This window comes from Somniosus microcephalus, chromosome 10 (assembly GCF_052327205.1).
Source record: "Somniosus microcephalus isolate GS21.2 chromosome 10, FLI_Smic_1.0, whole genome shotgun sequence".
In the NCBI taxonomy this organism is placed as follows: Eukaryota; Metazoa; Chordata; class Chondrichthyes; order Squaliformes; family Somniosidae; genus Somniosus; species Somniosus microcephalus.
In genome coordinates this window covers 194,757,885-194,779,409 of record NC_140996.1, presented here as the reverse complement: position 1 = coordinate 194,779,409, position 21,525 = coordinate 194,757,885, and the positions used below count along the sequence as shown (strand labels likewise).

The following is a 21,525-nucleotide window of genomic DNA, read 5'->3' as shown; positions in this document are numbered from 1 at the left end:
TTATTATGAACACAGCTAGCTTCTAGCTAGTCATTTATTCAGTACACGTTCTCTAGGTACAATATCTGTAGAGATGCAGCATGTGTGCTCCTGTGTGCAGGCTGCCATCTTGACTGTTGCCTTGTGGGTAGCCTAGTGCCTCATGGGTAATGTAGCCTTAATATCTATACAGCTGGGTAGAGTAGTCTTATACATACAGCTCTACAGCTCCACCTAGTGTCCACTATAGAATGACATGTTATTGATCGTTACACTGCCCAGATGTGTCCTGTCCACAAAAAGCAGGACAAATCCAATCCGGCCAATTACCGCCCCATCAGTCTACTCTCAATCATCAGCAAAGTGATGGAAGGTGTCATCGACAGTGCTATCAAGTGGCACTTACCAATAACCTGCTCACGGATGCCCAGTTTGGGTTCCGCCAAGGCCACTTGGCTCCCGACCTCATTATAGCCTTGGTCCAAACATGGACAAAGGAGCTGAATTCCAGAGGTGAGGTGAGAGTGACTGCCCTTGACATCAAGGCAGCATCTGACCAAGTGTGGCATGAAGGAGCCCTAGTAAAACTGAAGTCAATGGGAAGCGAGGGGAAAACTCTCCACTGGCTGGAGTCATACCTAGCACAAAGGAAGATGGTTGTGGAGATTGAAGGTCAATCATTACTGCCTCTGGACATCGCTGCAGGAGTTCCTCAGGGCAGTTTCCTAGGCCCAAACATCTTCAGCTGCTTCATCAATGACCTTCCCTCCAACATAAGGTCAGAAATGGGGATGTTCGCTGATGACTGCACAGTGTTCAGTGCCATTCACAACTCCTCAGATAATGAAGCAGTCCATGCCCGCATGCAACAAGACCTGGACAACATTCAGGCTTGGGCTGATAAGTAGCAAGTAACATTCGCGCCACAGAAGTGCCAGGCAATGACTATCTCCAACAAGCGAGTGTCTAAACACCGCCCCTTGACAGTCAATGGCATTACCATCACTGAATCCCCCACCATCAACATCCTGGGGGTCACCATTGACCAGAAACTTAATTGGACAAGCCACATAAATACTGTGGCAACAAGAGCAGGTCAGAGGCTAGGTATTGTATGGCGAGTGCCTCTCCTCCTGACTCGCCAAAGCCTTTCCACCATCTACAAGGCACAAGTAAGGAGTGTGATGGAATAATCTCCACTTGCCTGGATGAGTGCAGCTCCAACAACACTCAAGAAGCTCGACACCATCCAGGACAAAGCAGCCCACTTGATTGGCACCCCCTCTACCACCTTAAACATTCACTCCCTCCACCACCGGTGGACCATGGCTGCAGTGTGTACCATCTACAAGATACACTGCAGCAACTCGCCAAGGCTTCTTCGGCAGTACCTCCCAAACCTGCAAACTCTTCCACCTAGAAGGACGAGGGCAGCAGGCGCATAGGAACACCACCACCTCCAAGTTCCCCTCCAATTCACACACCGTCCTGACTTAGAAGTATACCACCGATCCTTCATCATCACTGGGTCAAAATCCTGGAACTCCCTACCTAACAGCACTGTAGGAGTACCTTCACCACAGGGACTGCAGTGGTTCAAGAAGGCGGCTCACCACCACCTTCTCAAGGTCAACTAGGGATGGGCAATAAATGCTGGCCTTGCCAGCGATGCCCACATCCCATAAGAACACATTTTTTAAAAAGTTCTTCAAGCAGTAGTTGGCATGTCTCCCCAATAGCCTCTGGAGAGAAGTGTAGCCTTCTGAGGCAGTGAAGCGCAGATAAATCTAAATAAGACCTTCGTAGCCTATAAACCCTGATGAGTGGGTATCTGTTTGTAGGGAACTTCACTTCAAGAACTTTCAATCTATTCTCTTCCATTTCTTCATCCTCCTTTTCATAACATTGAAATAGAGGAATTCACATCGGGCAATCTATGTGTACTTTCTGCAGAGCTGACTTAACAGGGCAGTAAAAGTCCTGACAGACACCCCAGAGCACCAAATAATTAAAATTACTGGCATAGTGGAACCGACCTTCAGATACTGAAATCAGGATGACCACCTTGATTCAGTGTCTGCCTCAGGGACACTGCCCTACAGCTCATATCACCACCATGTATGTGACAGTATAACTTGGGGTGGGTTTGGGTACAAGTTTTGAGCAAGAGCGGGAGGTTGCTATGTTCACGTGGCTGCATTTAAATGCAGTGGGGTGGTCTACTGGTTGGTATTAAAGAGGCAAAGCGTTATTTCTATAGAATTATTATTATTCAAGTTTTTACTGGCGTTTTTGAAGCAATAGGCACTACGACTCCATTTTACTGTGTTTTGCATCCTAGAACCAACCAAAAGTTGATGGTAAATCAAAGGAATATTTAACCCGTGCTAGGGTTTTTTGAGCCCATCAATGACTTCCATAAGAAATTTCTGATATGCTAATTAAATATTGGTAGCCATGGAAATCCAACAATGAGGGGTGTCTTTCTGTGGAACAGAGGGCCACCTAACAAGATAGAAAATAAATCTGCTTAAAGACCTTCCTTGAAGTACCCATTTGCAATGGACAGTGAGCATCTGAACAATTGCTTGTGCAGGCCAGGCACATTATGAGGTTTTCCCCTAGTTAATAAACAAATTGGGACCTAAATGAGCCTTGCACATAGTGCCAACAGTGCTTGGTAGGGTTTTGTGCACAGCGGGAAAACTGCCACACAAATATGCCCCATAGTTCCTTTAATGTAGAAACTTGTCCCAGAAATTGGTGGGGGTGGATAGTGGCAGTGATTGGCAGGGTGGACGGTACCAGAGACCAGCACCACTTCATTGTATGTGGGGTCAGGAGGAGCATTCCTCCTCCCTGCTCCACATTCACGCAAGTATTTTTCGAAGCTTACCTCGTTGGTCTAACAGGCTTTAAGGATCGCCTGGTTAGCCGCATGTAGACCTGATTTTCCTGTGCAGCTAGCACTGGCTGCCTCCAGACAAACCCATCTTGCAGTGGGGAGCTCAAACAGCCATTAGACCCCCTTATTTACATATGTAACGGGTCTAACACCTGTTTCCGGTCTGGGTACTGCACGCTGATTTTTTTGGCATTTACTAATATGGCGAGCAATGCCCCTCCAGCTCGTAATGAGTAGCAGCTTCCTGCCCACTATATCAGAGGCTTAGGAGGTCATTTAGTGTATTGATTTGTATGTGGGTTCAATGACGAGACATTTATGAAAGAGAATGTCTTTTAATCTAAAGTCTGTTCAACTCTTTTTAACAGCATTACAGGAGACACCATGCTAGTGATCCATCTAAAAGCGAAACTAAAACTAAACTGCTTGTCTCTGTCACATGCCCTCTGCTGGTCAGGCATAAGTAATCAATCAGGCAAACATGCTGGTAAGGCATCATAATCAAACAGGCAAATACCATCACTATTTGCTGATATCATTACATCTCCCTTTCTTAAAACAAAAGTATTTTAGAGTCATAGAGTCATAGAGTTTTACAGCACAGAAAGAGGCCCTTCGGCCCATCGTGTCTGCGCCGCCCATCCATCCCTGTCCAGTCTAATCCCATTTTCCAGCATTTGGTCCATAGCCTTGTATGCAATGGCATTTCAAGTGCTCATCCAAATGCTTCTTGAATGTTGTGAGGGTTCCTGCCTCTACCACCCTTTCAGGCAGTGAGTTCCAGCTTCCAACCACCCTCTGGGTGAAAAAGTTCCTCCTCAAATCCCCCCTAAATCTCCTGCCCCTTACCCTGAATCTGTGCCCCCTTGTTATTGACCCCCCTACTAAGGGGAAAAGTTCCTCTTTATCTACCCTATCTATGCCCCTCATCATTTTGTACACCTCAATCAGGTCCCCCCTCAGCCTCCTTTGCTCCAAGGAAAACAACCCCAGCCTGTAGAGTCTCTCTTCATAGCTAAGGCGCTCCATCCCAGGTAACATCCTGGTGAATCTTCTCTGCACCCTCTCCAGAGCAATCACATCCTTCCTATAGTGAGGCGACCAGAACTGCACACAGTACTCCAGCTGTGGCCTCACCAGCGTTTTGTACAGCTCCATCATAACCTCCCTACTCTTATATTCTATGCCTCTGCTAATGAAGGCAAGTATCCCATATGCCTTTTTAACCACCTTATCTACCTGCTCCGCTGCCTTCAGGGATCTATGTACATGTACACCAAGGTCCCTCTGACCCTCTGTACTTCCTAGGGCCCTACCACCCATTGTGTATTCCCTTGCCTTATTTGACCGTCCAAAATGCATCACCTCGCATTTTTCCGGGTTAAATTCCATTTGCCACTTTTCCGCCCATCTGACCAACCCGTTAATATCGTCCTGTAGCCTGAGACTTTCCTCCTCGCAATTTACCACCCCACCAATTTTCGTGTCATCCGCGAACTTACTGATCATACCCTTTACATTCTCATCCAAATCGTTAATGTAGATCACAAACAGCAAGGGACCCAGCACCGATCCCTGAGGTACCCCACTGGACACAGGCTTCCAGTCACAAAAGCAACCTTCGACCATCACCCTCTGCCTCCTGCCACTCAGCCAGTTTAGGATCCAACGCGCCAAGGCCCCCTGGATCCCATGGGCTCTTACCTTCTTGACCAGTCTCCTATGCGGGACTTTGTCAAAAGCTTTACTGAAGTCCATGTAAACCACATCCACAGCATTTCCCTCATCTACACAGCTAGTCACCCCCTCGAAAAATTCAATCAGATTGGTCAGACATGATTTACCCTTGACAAAGCCATGCTGACTATCCCCGATTAATCCTTGCCTCTCCAAGTGGAGACTAATTCTGTCCCTCAGAATTTTTTCCAATAATTTCCCTACCACAGATGTTAGGCTCACTGGCCTGTAATTCCCTGGTTTATCCCTGCTACCCTTCTTGAATAATGGTACTACGTTAGCTGTTCTCCAGTCCTCTGGTACATCCCCTGTGGCCAGAGAGGTTCTGAAAATTTGTGTCAGAGCCCCCGCAATCTCCTCCCTTGCCTCACACAACAGCCTGGGATACATCTCGTCCGGGCCTGGGGATTTATCCACTTTTTGGCCTGCTAAAACCGCTAGTACCTCCTCCCTCTCGATGCTAATATGTTCAAGTATGTCACAGTCCCCTTGCCCGATTTCTATGCCTACATCATCTTTCTCCACAGTGAACACGGAGGCAAAAAATTCATTTAAAACCCCACCTACTTCTTCTGGCTCTACACACAGCTTGCCACTTTGGTCCCTAATGGGCCCTACCCTTTCCCTGGTTATCCTCTTGCCCTTAATATACTTATAAAACATCTTAGGATTTTCCTTTATCTTGCTCGCCAGTGTTATTTCATGGCCCCTCCTCGCCCTCCTAATTTCCTTTTTAAGTATGCCCCTGCACCTCTTATACTCCTCTAGGGCTTCCACCGTCTTTTGTCTTTTGTAACTGCCAAAAGCCCCCCTTTTTTTCCTAATGCATTTTTGTATGTCCTTTGTCATCCAAGGTTCCCTTTGCTTGTTGGTCCCACCCTTGACCCCTTACAGGAACATGTTGGTGTTGTACTCTCTCTATTTCCCTTCTGAAAGCCTCCCACTGTTTTGATGTGGATTTTCCTATAAGTAGCTGCTCCCAGTCCACTTTGGCCAGATCCTGTCTTATCTTATTAAAATCTGCCTTCCCCCAATTTAGAACCCTTATTTCCGGGCCGTCTTTGTCTTTTTCCATGACCACCTTAAATCTCACCGAATTGTGGTCACTATCGCCAAAATGCTCTCCTACAGACACGTCCACCACCTGCCCGTCTCCATTCCCTAGAATTAGGTCCAGCACCGCTCCCTCTCTTGTAGGACCTTCTACATGTTGGCTCAAAAATCTTTCCTGAATGCACTTTAAGAATTTTTCACCCTCCAAGCCTTTCACACTCTGACTATCCCAATTTATATTGGGGAAGTTGAAATCCCCCACTATTATTACCCTATTATTTTCGCACTTCTCTGAGATTTGCCTGCATATCTGTTCCTCTATCTCCCCCTGGCTGTTTGGGGGCCTATAGTACACTCCCAGCATGTTACTTTTAACTAACATGTTTTCTTTGTATTAATCTGCATTTTAACTGTAACACTTAATGAACTTACATTAACATTATCATTATCAAGGTTTTTTAACCTTGCTTTGTGTGTTCACATGAAATATGTAAATACACTAGAACTTGAAGAAAGAATAAGATAACATTACTTCCTTCTATAACAATAGTCCTTAAATTTGCTCAATGAGTCTCTCAGGAGGCTTCACGTGTCTTGAGGATTTTCTGATTGATTGTCCTTGAATCTGAGTTGTTGCCTCAGATGATGGTTTCTCAGCTGTGTGATCAGGTTGTTCAACAGTATCAGTCTTTTGACCTGCTGTGGCTGGTCCCATGAGAAGATCCCGATGATTTCTTCTCAGAACAGCGCCCTCATCTGTCTGAATGGTGTATGATCTTGGTTGGACTTCACTCAGAACAGTTCCCTTCTGAGTCCATATGTTTGTTTTGTCTTTGAACCTTACTTGGTCACCAGTGTGCAGTTCAGGTAGGTTTTGTGTTCCTCTGTCATAGTAGTACTTTTGCTTTTCTTTCTGTTGCTCTTTGAACTTCCTCACTTTCTCCCCCTCTTTTGTTTTCAGGAGGTTCTCCGGGATGGGTAGGTTTGACCTTAGCAGACGTCCCATCAGGAGTTGGGCTGGTGACATACCACACTCGAGCGGCGTTGTGCGGTATACAAGCATGCTTTGGTAGAAGTCAGTTCCACTGTCTTTTGCCTTGTACATCAGTCTTTTCACTGTCTGGACCGATTTTTCCACTAGTCCATTGGACTGTGGAAAGTGAGGACTTGACGTTGTGTGGACAAAGTCCCACTCTTTGGCAAAGTGTCGGAAACTTGCATTGTTAAACTGGGGTCCGTTGTCTGTGAAGACCTCGTTTGCCACGCCATGTCTGGAGGATATGGCTTTCATACATGTTATCACAGCATCTGCAGTGGTGGTGTACAGTCTACAAACCTCTGGATACAGGGAGTAATAGTCTGTGACTACAAGATAGTCCTTCCCTTGACATACGAATAGGTCAGCGCCTACCTTCTGGTAAGGTCTGTCTGGTGCTGGGTGTGGCTTTAGTGGTTCTACCGGATTGCTTGCTCGATATTTCAGGCATATTGTGCAGTTTGACACCTCATTTGTCACATCTTGGTTGATTCGTGGCCAGTACATCACCTCTCGTGCTCTTTTCTTACACTTTTCGATTCCCAGATGTCCTCCAGGGATCCTTTTTAGCATCTCTTTTCTCAGACTCTTTGGGATAACTATTTTACTTCCTTTGTAGATGATGTCTTCGACCACTGATAGTTCCGCCCTGCAGTTCCAGTACTCTGCCATGTCAGGTGAGCAGTCTTGCTTCATTTTGGGCCATCCATCCAAGATGCTTTTCCTCAGTCGTCTCATTGTTTCATCTTTGTTTGTCTCAGTCTTTATGAGCTCCATTTTTGCATCTGCTATGGGCAGTGCACTTGTGATCATGTCCACGTAGGCGTTCACTTTTTCATCCATTTTGGTGTTTGCGGGCTCACTTGGGTCAACAGCTCTGGACAACGTGTCTGCTGTATACACCAGCTTACCCGGTGTGTACGCAACATTCAGTGTGTAGCGTTGCAGCCTGATCATCATTCTTTGTATTCTAAGCGGACAGCTATTTAGTGGCTTTTGGAACAATGCAATCAAGGGCTTATGGTCAGTCTCTACACTGATTGCTTGTCCTGCCACAAACTGGTGAAATCTTTCACAGGCGTATGTGATGCTGAGCAGCTCCTTTTCTATTTGAGCATATCGCGTCTCCGCGTCTGTCATTGAGCGCGATGCATATGCAATAGGTTGCCAGCAGTCATATTTTTGCAGAAGAATGGCACCGAGCCCACTCTGTGATGCATCTGACGATATCTTGATGGGTCTCGCTGGGTCATAAAACCTCAGAACTGGTTCCTCTGTGAGCAGTTTCTTTAGATCGCTCCATGACTTCTCATGCTCATGATTCCATTCCCATTCTATGTTCTTTTCAGTTAGTCGTCTCAGTGGCGCCATCTTTTCTGAGAGGTTGGATATGAATTTCCCCATGTAGTTGATCATTCCATTAAACCTCTGCACGTCCTTTTTGCATTGTGGCTTTGGCATATTCTCAATGGCGGACACCTTTCTGAGATCTGGTCTGATGCCCTCACTGCTAAGGATATCTCCCACGAATGTCAGTTCTGTCACCCCGAGCTGGCATTTCTCTCTATTCAGCTTCAGGTTTGTTTTCCTTGTTGCTTCCAGCACTTTTTTCAGTCTCTCGTCATGCTCAGTTCTCGTGGTTCCCCATACTATGATGTCATCCATTGATGTATCAACTCCCTCCAGGTGCTCATAGATCATATGGATAGTTTTGTGATACACTTCAGGAGCTGAGGCAATGCCAAATGGTAACCTTAGGAATCTGTATCTGCCAAATGGACTGTTGAACGTGCACAGTCTTGAACTTGCCTCGTCCAAATTCATCTGCCAAAATCCTGATGATGCATCTAACTTGTTGAAATACTTTGCATTTGCAAACTGTGACATGATTTCCTCATGTGTAGGAAGCTTGAAGTGCTCTCTCTTTATTGCTCTGTTTAGATCTCTTGGATCCAGGCAAATTCTGAGCTTTCCATTCTTTTTGTCCACAACGACGAGGGAACTCACCCACTCAGTTGGCTCATCTATCTTCTGTATCATGTTCAGGCTTTCCATCCTGTCCAACTCTGCCTTTAGTTGCTTTTGAAGTGCAAACGAAACTTTTCTGCATGGATGTATGACCGTTGGCATACTTTTATCTACTCTGATGGTGTGTTCTCCTGGAATGCAGCCTAGACCCTTAAATAGGTCATTGTGCTCTTTCATGAGTTCATCATAGACTGTCTCTCCTTCGCTTTCCACACCGGGGACTCTCTTTACCAGGTTCAGTCTCTCACAGGCTATTAAACCTAGTATGGCTTGCACATCCTTTGGCACCATGACTAATGTTAGCGTGTGCTCTCTGTCCTTGTGTGTTACTTTGACAATGCATCTTCCTTTCACTGGTATATCAGTACCTGAGTATCCTGTCACTTTTACTTTTATTCCATGTATCTTTGGTCTGGGTCTAATTTCCTTAAAATCAGTCTCTGATATCACATTAACTTGTGCTCCAGTATCCAATTTAAATGGAATATGTATGTCATTCACTTTTAGTGTCAACATCCAGTCTCTTTTTTCTTTTTTGTTTTCAGACACAACATCTACATAGAACTCCTCTATCTCGCTTTCATCTACTGTATGGACCTTGCTTTGTTGCGCTTGGTTCTTACAGCAACGGGCATAATGGTTGTTTTTGTTGCAACTATTGCATGTTTTACCATATGCTGGACACTTTTTTGGTGTATGCTGTGTACCGCATCGACTACATGGCTTTCGATTGCCCCTTTAATTTTTGTTCGCTGGCCACGCCTCTTTTTTCACATTGGCGCTCTTTTTGTTAAACGGTTTGTGTCCGTTCTTACTCACTGCATCCACGTTGCAGCTACTGTCACTGAACAGCTCCTTTGCCTGCGACTTCACAGTCTCTGTAGCCCTACACAGTGCTATGGCTTTTCCCAGGTCTAGATCTTGCTCTCTTAGCAGTCTTTCCCTTAGACCATTATCTGGAATACCACACACCAGTCTGTCTTTTATCAGCGAGTCTGTCAGTCCCCCAAATTCACATGTTTTGCTTCGGTTTCTCAGTTCAGTCACATACTGATCAATAGTCTCACCCATTTTCTGTACACGTGAAAAATCTGTGCCTCTCAAACATCACGTTATGTTTAGGTATGCAGTAGGGCTCAAACTGTTCCATTATTTTATCTAGCTTCATTTTGTCTCCATCAGCAGCGAATGTGAAGTTATTATACACCTCCAGCGCTTCATCACCCACGACATGTAAGAACACTGACACTTTCATTTTATCACTTTTCTCGTCAGCTCCGATTGCCGCTAAATACAACTCCAAATGTTGTTTGAATCTCCTCCAATTTTCAGCCACATTACCTGTCAACTGAAGCTTCGCCGGTGGGTGTAAACCTTCCATTTTTCACTTCGTTAGCTATTCTCCAATGGTAAGTAACGATGTTCTCTTTTGGCTTGCTCATATGTGGAGAGCTGATTTAACTTCAGATTTTTCCTCTTCATCTCTTTCAATCACTTCTGACACCATGTATCGACTTGTATGTGGGTTCAATGACGAGACATTTATGAAAGAGAATGGCCTAGAAATTCATTAAGGCGCTGCCAGCTTTGCGGCCAGTTACCGCCTAAAGAGGGCTTCTGCGCCAAAAATGAGTTTGCGCTGATATTCAGCGCAGCGGTATTGGCGGCGGTAGCCGTTAGCGCTGCGCCGGCACCGATGACGTCATCGGTGTGCGCAGTGCCCCGGTTCCGCCCCGAAACCGGCCCGATCCCCATATTTAGTAGCGGCCGCCTCCTCCGAAGCGGCCGCAAACAGCGACCAGAAAATGGTTTTTCGGCGGCCGCCTGCCCGCACCTCCTTCCCCGGCCTCCTCCACCCCCCCCCCCCGGGGCATTGCCGGCTGCTTTCCGCGAACCCGGCACTTCTCCGTGGTGCCGGGCTCATTTGCCGGCACTCTCCAGCGGCGATCTCCCCATTGCAGGCAGCTCCCCCTTAAGAGGAGGAGGCCTGCAGTACCGCAGCCTGCCGCTCCGCAGCGGCTGGCGTAGCGGCGCCAAGAGCGCTGAAATTCAGTGTCAGCGCCCCAAGCGGAGGCGGGCACACCCTGGTATAGCGCCCGGTTCCGAATTGGGGCGCAAACACTGAATATCTGACAATCGCTAATGGCTCCCCACCCAGCGCTAACTTTTGGGCGCGAGCGAGCTGGCCGCCCCAAAGTGAATTTCTAGGTCAATGTCTTTTAATCTAAAGTCTGTTCAACTCTTTTTAACAGCATTACAGGAGACACCATGCTAGTGATCCATCTAAAAGCGAAACTAAAACTAAACTGCTTGTCTCTGTCACATGCCCTCTACTGGTCAGGCATAAGTAATCAATCAGGCAAACATGCTGGTAAGGCATCATAATCAAACAGGCAAATACCATCACTATTTGCTGATATCATTACAATTTAGCACCCGAGAGACTGGTGCTGTGTGGCTGAATTTCTAGGCCATATTCTTTAAACATCACCTTAATTTGTTCTTTTAGTTCATATACTTAAAGTATTGAGTACAATTTCAAAATTGGGACAAAATACATTATTGTTGATACTAATGTTGTGAGGTGAATAATACCTTACATAACAGCATAACATAAGAAATAGGAGCAGGAGTAGGCCATACGGCCCCCCGAGCCTGCTCTGCCATTCACTAAGATCATGGCTGATCACCTACCTGAACTTCATTTTCCCGCCCTATCCCCATATCCCTTGATTCCCTTAGTGTCCAAAAATCTATAAATCTCAGTCTTGAATATAGTGAACGACTGAGCATCCACAGTTCTCTGGGGTAGAGAATTCCAAAGATTCACAACCCTCTGAATGAAGAAATTTCTCCTCATCTCAGTCCTAAATGGTCTACCCCTTATCCTGAGACTCCGGCCCCTACTTCTGGACTCTCCAGATGGGGAAAATAATGGTCGGGATTTTGCTCGCCTTGGCGGGTCCGATGCGGGCAATGTCGGTGACTCCATTCCACTGCCTAAAATGAATTTACATTGATAGGGCTTGTTAAGCCCACCCAGCGCGTTTCCCGGGCCAATTAAAGGAAGTGGGTCTGGTGACATCATTCATGATGCGTCATCAGCCAGTTTCCTTAAAGGGACCATGGCCACCTTACTTTTGATGTTTGTGCTGTCAGTGTTCTACAGCATTGAAGTACTGCAAACACTGACAAGCACTGCACAGAGGTGCAGGCTGCACCTAGGTTCTCCCATGACTCCCTCCATATGCTAATGGAGGGAGTCACAGCAACAGGGAGGTCCTCTTCCCTTCCTGCCCAGGAGACCAACACAGCTTGGTTGCACATTGCACAGGAGGACACAAGCAGGGATTTCATCAGGATGACCTGGGTTCAGTGGCACAAACCTTTTAATGCTCTCATTAGATCACGAAATATTAGTACAAAGCCACACTCACCTTCATCCTCCAGTGCCTCTCATCACATCCCCATCACTCTGTCTTCCTACCCTACTCCTGCACATCCTTACTCACACCAACTTACCTTGCACCTCCACCCATCCCTCTCTCTCTATCTACACATCTCTCTGTTATCACATCCCCATCTCACTAGCCACCCCTCATACTCGCTCTCATCCTAATGCAATCATACCAACTAACAACACACAAGGGTAGCCACTTGGGTGTTTTATCCAATGTTTATGTAAAGTTTCTGTTAATGTGCTCTCAAAGATTGAAACCATTATTTTCAACACTTTGTGTTCTTGGACAGATTTGTGTGCAAGTTTGGAAGTGGCTCAGTGAGTTGCAGTGAACGGTGAGACATAACAGTACCCCCGCAATGGTGGTGAGTGTGAAAGGTGGTGCCAACCTGGTGTATCATGTGGCAGCCAGGGTGTAAAGCGTCAAGTGAAGTAAATCTGGCCATGGTGAGGCCATCCCTGGCCTCCCGGCCAGAAATGTGCTCGGGTGCTGATGCCCTGTGTCCTGTGCAGCATCAGCTGATTGCGGAGAAGGTTGGTGTTGTTGGTGCTGCTGGTGTACCTGGTGCTGCTGGTGTTGGGGCTGATCGTGGTCGGATTCTGAGGACCAAGGTGAGAGAGTATAAAGGGCACCCATGTTGACGGACTAGATGGCAGGTGAAGTAGAGATGACAGAAGCATTCTGTCAATGGTGAGAGAGTTCTTCCAATGAGGTGAGAGTGGATGGAGAATGGAAAGTGGAAAACCTGCAGAATCTGTGCTGGAAATGGACTGAGAAACAGCTTGTGGCTGAGCAAAGTGATGATCTGTCAGGCGGGAGCCTTTACTGTACATTTAAAGCTGTCAAGCAATCAGCTGGAGCAATGGCCACTGAACTCCCTCCTCAGGTTGACAGACGTGTTCACCGAACATTCCCATGGCCATGAAGTTAAAGTTAAAAAAGCCTTTTAAGGGTCCGTTAAGTACATTATAATGAGTTTAATTGGGTTGCCCGCTGCTGCCTGTCGGGTCTGCTCAGCGCTGACAGACCCGACATTGGGAAAGGCGCGTTGCGGCAGGTTGACAGCAGGTGTCCAGCCCGCTGTTAAAAAAAAAAACTTTCCCACCGATCCCGCTCGCTGACACCGTGGAAAATTCCGGCCAGCATCTAGTTCCGATGAAAGGTCATTGACCTGAAACATTAACTCTGTTTCTCTCTTCACAGATGCTGCCTGACTTGCTGAGTTTCTCCAGCATTTTCTGTTTTTATTTCAGATTTCCAGCATCTGCAGTATTTTCTTTTTGTGTTATCTCAGCATCTACCCTGTCAATGCCTCTAAGAATTGTATAGGATTCAATAAGATCCCCTCTCATTCTTCTAAACTCCAGAGAAGACCATTAAGTGCATATGATTTGAACTCCAAAATTGTTATTTGTCTGTCAAATTTCACATTATTATTTGACTGAAGCAAAGGCTGTTGATCCTCCCTTGTGAAATGTTTACAGATTCTGGAGTTTTTGCTCCCACTTAATGCTCTTTTATCCTTCATGTCCTACATGTCTTAATATATTCATGTAGAAGGTGGTTTGAATTTTGTCACCTGAAAAATATAGTTTGTTTTCGATATAACAATGTTGCAATTGCAAACCTTTTCTAGGTGTCTATTCAGAATATTTCATATTAGACTGTAATGTAATGTTCTACAGATTGGATAAACCAACAATGTGGCAGCAACCTTTAGTATTATTTCATAATGCAAAATTATGTTGGTAAGTTTTCAGCACTCATTTTAGATTGGAAGGATGTTTCTGCAATAAAGGAATGTATTGACACAATGATGCGCTATCAATTACTCAAAAGACTGAGGTTAAGCGAGTAACTAACAGGCTTTTATTAACAAGAGAATGAAGGTGTGCCTCGAGTGGTCGACCAGTCCAGAATACAGAGGGACTGTGGAGCAGTCACCTTTATACCTGGACTCGTGGGAGGAGTCCGCCGAGGCATGTACAGACATGTACACAGTGGAATACAAACACACACACAGGCAGGTATAACAGTGGTTTACCGCATTCACCCCTTGTTTAAAAATGAGTCCGGCGGGGTGAAGTGTATTAAAAGTTTGTGTATTGGAGTCTCTCCGGAGGTCTTGTCTGCCGCTGTGATCGACGTGGCGACGGCAGGGGTAGTGAAGCTTCCGGCGTCGAGTCCCGCGTAGGCTGGGGCACTGGTGTGTAGTCCTCGTGGGTGTCGAGCGGGTCGCGGGGCCCAGGCATGCCGTCTGCTGGGGTTGGATATTGGATCGTGGGGGGGGGTGGTAGTGGGTAGTGGGTTACTGGGGCCCCCGAGGGTGCGAGGTCTCGTACGGAGACTGTGTCCTCCCGCCCGTCCGGGTACGCAATGTAAGCATACTGGGGGTTGGTGTGGAGGAGGTCGACCTTCTCGACCAGGGGGTCCGTTTTATGGGTCCTCACATGTCTTCTCAGTAGGACCGGCCCTGGGGACGTCAGCCATGGCGATAGCAATGTCCCTGATGTGGACTTCCTTGGGAAGACAAACATTTTCTCATGAGGGGTGGCGTTAGTGGCAGTGCAGAGCAGTGACCAAATAGAGTGGAGCGCATCGGGGAGCACATCCTGCCAGCGGGAGGTCGGAAGGCCCCTAGACTTTAAGGCTAGTAGGGCGGCCTTCCAAACTGTCGCATTCTCTCTTTCCACCTGTCCGTTCCCCTGGGGGTTGTAACTGGTGGTCCTGCTTGTGGCAATACCCCTAGCGAGCAGGTACTGACGGAGTTCGTCGCTCATAAATGATGAGCCCCGGTCGCTACGGATATAGCTGGGGAAACCGAACAGGGTGAAGAGGTCGTTCAGACATTTAATGACCGTGGCACTGGTCATGTCCTGGCAGGGGATGGCGAACGGGAAACGGGAGTACTCATCAATAATGTTGAGGAAGTACACATTGCGGTCGGAGGAGGGGAGAGGCCCTTTAAAATCAACACTCAGGTGCTCGAAGGGGCGAGTGGCTTTTATCAGGCGAGCCCTGTCTGGTCTATAAAAGTGCAGTTTGCACTCAGCGCAGACTTGGCAGTTCCTGGTCATGGTCCTGACCTCCTCAATGGAGTAAGGCAGGTTGCGGGCCTTAATGAAGTGGAAGAACCTGGTGACCCCCGGGTGGCAGAGGTCATTGTGGAGGGCCCGCAGTCTATCGATCTGCGCGCTGGCGCAGGTGCCACGCGATAGAGCATCCGGGGGTTCATTGAGCTTCTCGGGCCGGTACAAGATCGCGTAGTTGTAGGTGGAAAGTTCGATTCTCCACCTCAAGGTCTTGTCATTTTTGATTTTGCCCCTCTGCTTGTTGTTAAACATAAAAGCAACTGAACGCTGGTCAGTGAGCAGGGTAAATCGTTTTCCGGCCAGGTAGTGCCTCCAATGACGCACAGCCTCCACAATAGCCTGGGCCTCCTTCTCAACAGCGGAGTGTCTGGTCTCCGGGCCCTGGAGGGTTCGTGAAAAGAAGGCCACGGGTCTCCCCGCCTGATTAAGGGTAGCGGCCAGGGCAAAGTCGGAAGCGTCGCTTTCCACCTGGAAGGGGATGGATTCGTCCACTGCATGCATGGTGGCTTTGGCAATGTATTCCTTGATACGGTGGAAGGCTAAGCAGGCCTCTGCCGTCAAGGGAAAAGAGGTGGACTTGATCAGCGGACGGGCCTTGTCCGCATAGTAGGGGACCCACTGGGCGTAATAGGAGAAAAACCCTAGGCACCTCTTCAGGGCCTTGAGGCAGTGGGGCAGTGGGAGTTCCATAAGGGGACGCATCCGGTCGGGGTCGGGACCGATGACTCCGTGTTCCACAACACAGCCAAGGATGGCGAGGCGGGTTGTGCGGAATATGCACTTCTCCTTGTTATACGTCAGGTTCAGGAGTTGGGCGGTGCAGAGGAATTTTTCGAGGTTTGCGTCATGGTCCTGCAAGTCATGGCCGCAGATGGTCACATTGTCCAGATATGGGAAAGTGGCCTGCAACGCATTTTGATCGACCATCCGGTCCATCTCCCTTTGGAAGACGGAGACCCCGTTGGTGACGCCAAAGGGAACCCTAAGGAAGTGGTAGAGGCGGCCGTTTGCCTCAAAGGCAGTATACTGGCGGTCCTCAGGGCGGATAGGGAGCTGGTGGTACACTGATTTCAGGTCAATGGTCGAGAAGACGCAGTACTGCGCGATCTGGTTGACCATATCAGCTATGCGGGGGAGTGGGTAAGCGTCCAGCAGGGTGTAGCAATTTATTGTCTGGCTGTAGTCGATGACCAGGCGCTGCTTCTCACTGGTCTTAACGACCACAACCTGGGCTCGCCAGGGGCTGGTGCTGCCCTCAATAATCCCCTCCTTCAGGAGCCGCTCCACTTCGGTTTTAATGAAAACCCTGTCCCCGGCACTGTATCGCCTGCTCTTTGTGGCGATGGGCTTACAGTCGGGGGTGAGGTTAGCAAACAGTGGTGGGGGGGTGACTGAGTGTGGAGAGGTTGCACCTGGTGCGCGGCGGGCAATTTGGAAGCTGCTGGCTGCGGACTGTGAGTGGGGGGAGGGGTCCACCGTACGCCATCGTAACACTTTTAAGGTGGCACTGAAAATCTAACCCCAGTAGAACGGCAGCGCAGAGGTGGGGCAGGACCAGAAGTTTAAAATTATCGTACACAGTCCCATCTACTAAGAGTGTCACCACGCAGTAGTCGCCAATGTCCGCCGACTGGGACTCGGAGGCCATAGAAATCCACTGGTGCGCAGGCAGGACTGGGAGAGAGCAACGCCGCACCATGTCGGGGTGGATGAAGCTCTCCGTGCTCCCAGAGTCAAAAAGGCAGGTTGTTTCGTGACCATTTACCTTAGTGTCCATTGTGGACCGGGCCAGTTGGTGCGGTCTCGCTTGGTCCAGCATAACGGAGGCCAGCGTAGGGGTCGGTGTGTCGCTGCGGGTATCAGATGAGGCGGTGTTGGGGGCCTGCTGCGTCCCGGCTGGCGTCCAAGATGGCAGCGTCCATGATCCCCATGTGGCTGGAGGCATCCAAAATGGCTGCTGTTCCGGTGGTTCGCACATGGCTGGGGAGGCCCAAGATGGTGGCCCGCACGCGGCGCTGCTGGGGTTCGGGGTGGCTTTGGCCCTGCAGACGCTGGCATAGTGTCCCTTCTTCCCGCAGCCCGAGCAGATCGCATTTTTCGCCGGGCAGCGTGCTCTGGGGTGTTTGGCCTGGCCACAGAAGTAGCATTTCTGGCCTTGGGACACTGCTGCGGTAGTTGGGCCGTTGCTGGGGTGGCACGGCGCTATGAGACGGTCCTACCGTGTCCCAGGCTGTCGGTTCCCCGCGGCATCCACGGTGCAGAGGAGTAGGCATCCATGCCCCGGTAGGCTGCGTCCAATGATAGTGCGAGTTCAGAGGCCTTGTTGAGGTCGAGGTCACTCTGCTCCAACCGTCGCTGTCGGGTGTAATTGGACCTGTGGCCCGCCACAAAAGCGTCCCGGATAAGTTCCTCTGTGTACACGGCGGCCTTTACATCCTTACAACCACAGGCCCGGCCAAGCACAGACAGTGCCTGAAGGTATTCCTCGGTCGATTCCCCAGGTTGTTGTTTACGACTCCCCAGGAGGTGCCTGGCGTACACCTCGTTCACTGGGCGCGTGTACTGGTCCTTGAGGAGCTTGAGAGCAGCCGTGTACGAGGTCGCGTCCTGGATGACCGAGTACGCTCGGTGGTTCACTTTGGAGGTCAGGACATCCAGTTTGTCCTCATCCGATTTGACCGTTGCAGCGGAGGTGATCAGGAATCGTTCAAAGCACTTAAGCCAGTGAGCAAACTTGGTGGATGCGTCTGCCTCCCGATGGTCTAAGTCCAGGCATGCTGGTGTGAGGATCTTCTCCATTATAAAAAATCTTGTTAATAAAATTGATGCGCTATCAATTACTCAAAAGACTGAGGTTAAGCGAGTAACTAACAGGATTTTATTAACAAGAGAATGAAGGTGTGCCTCGAGTGGTCGACCAGTCCAGAATACAGAGGGACTGTGGAGCAGTCACCTTTATACCTGGACTCGTGGGAGGAGTCAGCCGAGGCATGTACAGACATGTACACAGTGGAATACAAACACACACACAGGCAGGTAGAACAGTGGTTTACCACACACAAGTCTGTGTTTGGAAACACAATGTGGTTCAATTATTTAAGACAGGTAGTGTAATCTATTCCAAATGTCAGGACATTATAGACTTATTAAAATAATTGGAACGGTCCCCTAACAATTGATTAAATTATATTTTGTTCCATTAGAGGCAAATGTTTATCGGTATCTTAAACTCATCTTTGAAAATGGGGCGGATGTTAACACTACCAATATCAACCTTAATCTGGAACCATTCTTGGCTTGCTGGAAATTGAGTAATAGTTTTTATTTTATCTGTTCTTGTGATGTGGGTGCCACAAGCAAAGCCGCATTTATTACCCAACTTGTAGGTAGTGGTGGACATTATTTTAGCAATTGTTTACACAATTGAGTGGTTTGCCAGACTTCAGAGGACATCACATATAGAGCAGACTAGGTGGAATGATTGGTTCACTAGTATCTTTCAAGAAAGGAAACCTTTCACTTGGGCAATCTAGCATTCATGTTTTCCAGGTGTTAGCCCATACATTGCCATTCAGTTTCACAGCTTATCTTGGTGAGATTTGAACTCATGGGGCTTGATTTTGCCGGTGCTCAGAGGGCGGGTTTGGAGGCGGGTCCACTGTCAAAATAGCAAAGATTGACAGTGGGTAGGAAACCCGCTGTCAACCCGCCTCCACACGAGTCTCCCAGGTATCTGGTCTGTCAGCGGAGAACTGACCCAACACCAAGCAGCGGGGGAGGCAATTGAGATCATTAAATGGCTTGTTAACAGCCAATTTAATGGTATTTTGAGGCTTCCTTCCAATTTTACGTACTCCCCCACAGGTTACCTGCTGCTCAGGGAACACGCCAGCTCACCCTGGCGTGAGTTGAGTCTGCTCTGATGTATCTGATAAGCTGACAGCAGCAGAAGTGGTTTAAAAGATGCCATATTGCAGATGGTCAGTTTCAGAGCGCAGAAACTGTTGGTTACTGCATTTGTAAGACAGAGAGATTTCTTTAGCTGGCAAGTGTTTAGAGCCAACTGTATGTCCAGTGCCACCTCATTGGACCAACCTCTCTCACTATTGACAGATCGCTTCTGTCATCTCACCTGCAGTTGCCATCTATTGCAGCAACATCAGTGCCCTAGAAACTATCTCACCTTGCTCCTCTGATTCCTTCCACGCTCAGCCCCAACATCACCAGGCACACCAGCAGCACCAACACCAATCTTCTCCGCCATCACCTGATGCTGCACAGGACACAGGGCATCAGCACCCGACCACATTGCTGCCCGGGAGGCCAGTGATGGCATCACCATGGTCAGATTTACTTCACTTGATGCTGTAAACCCTGGCTGCCACATGATGCGCCAGGTTGACACCATCCCACACCAGCACCGTGAAGCATCCCTTTAATGTCCAAGCCATTCCATTCACACTCATCACTATAGCGGGGTGGGGGGGGGGCAGTGGGGGCGGGGGCAGGCAGAGGACATTATGTCTCAACATTCACTGGAACTCAGTAAGACACTTCTCAAGGTGCACACAGATCTGTCCAATAAGGTGAAGTGTTGAAAATAAAGGTTTCACTGTATGACAACACATTACCAGAAACTTCACATGGACATTGGCTAAACCTCTCGAGTGCCTACCCTTGTGTTTTGTTAGTTGGTATGCTTGCAGTAGGATGAGGGTGAGTGTGAGGGGTGGCTAGTGAGATGGGGAACTGATAATGTAGATAGAGAGGGATGGGTGGAGGTGCAAGGTAAATTGGTGTGAGTAAGGATGTGCAGGAGAAAGGTATGGAAGGCAGAGTGATGGGGATGTGTTGAGTGGCACATCAGGGTGAGTTTGAGTGTGGCTTTGCAGTAACATTTCGTGATCCACTGAGATCATTGAAAGGTTGGTGCCACCACAGCCAGGAACGCCTGACGACATCCCTGCTTTTGCCCTCCTGTGCAATGTGCAACCAGGCTGCGTTGGTGTCCTGGGGAGGTCTCTTCCGCCCTTGGAAGCGAAGAGAACCTCCCTGCGTGCTGTGACTCCCTCCATAAGCCTATGGAGGGAGTCATTGGAGAGCCTGGATGCAACCATCCGCCTTTGTGCAGTGCTTGTCAGTGTTTACGGCACCTCAATGCTGTCAAACACGTGACAGAAGAACAACTGTCAAACTCAATGTGACCGTGGTCCCTTTAAGGAAACTGGCTGATGACACGTCATCAAATGACGTCATCAGACCCACTTCCTGTTAATTGGCCAGGAAGCCCGCAAAGCGTACTTAACAAGGCCAATCAAGGGAATATCACTTTGACAGAGCAGCTGCAGCCGGGAGCGGGACTGGAACCTGGCAAACAGCTATCCTGCCACTATCCCGACACCGCTGAGGAAATCCAGCCCATGATCTCTGCGCTGCATTACCAGTAAAACACCCTACCTGAGACTGACATTTGTTGCTTAAAACCTCGATACGCCTTATATAGTTATGTTGTCCTATTGAGATGGATATTCCTCTGGTCACTATATGTAGCAATATTGCAAATGTGCATATGGGGATTACCTCTATTTAGTATTTCTATCCAAATTAAATTTTGAGGAAAAGTACCAAATGGGCAACTTTTACTTAAACATTTGCAATGTTGCTACAGATATTGACCAGTGGAATTCTCACTCCACCCTATAAAAAGTTTGGTCCATTGTAGCTCACCCAATGCATCAGTGGGTATATAGACTTCCTGGTGTGGCATGGAGCCACATGGTCCCAGGTTCAGTACTAGTTTCTGCTGAGTTGATTTTAACCAGGACAGCAGTGTGAATATTACAAGTATCCATGTCCCTGTGCTAAGGAGGGGGGCGGGGGGGAACACTTCACAGCTGATCACAATCCAATGCAGGGAGTTACATGTGGGTGGATCTTGGATAAAGACAGGACTGGACTTAGCTGTGAACCCCTCCATGATTGAATAGAGTGCTAATACTCATTGGCTGGAATCCCGCATTAAGAATAGCCACTTATTGCAGGGATACCTGTGCCAGTGGAACTGTATCCTAGCATGAGTCACTGCCTTCAAGAGAGATGGGGAAAGTATTGCGGGTGTGGGGGGAGGGAGTGAAACTGATTCATTGTAAAATTCAATTGTAGACAAGTGCATATTTAAAACTGTGAAATATATGGTACAACTAGTATACTGGTTTACACATTAACCGACTTGTG

General features: G+C 48.2%; 1 protein-coding gene across 1 annotated transcript in view; it reads left to right on the top strand.

The window, feature by feature from the left end:
* Positions 1-21,525, top strand: part of trpc4b (transient receptor potential cation channel, subfamily C, member 4b) — a 243,411-nt gene that overhangs the window by 165,748 nt on the left and 56,138 nt on the right. The gene's annotated exons all lie outside the window — the stretch shown is intronic.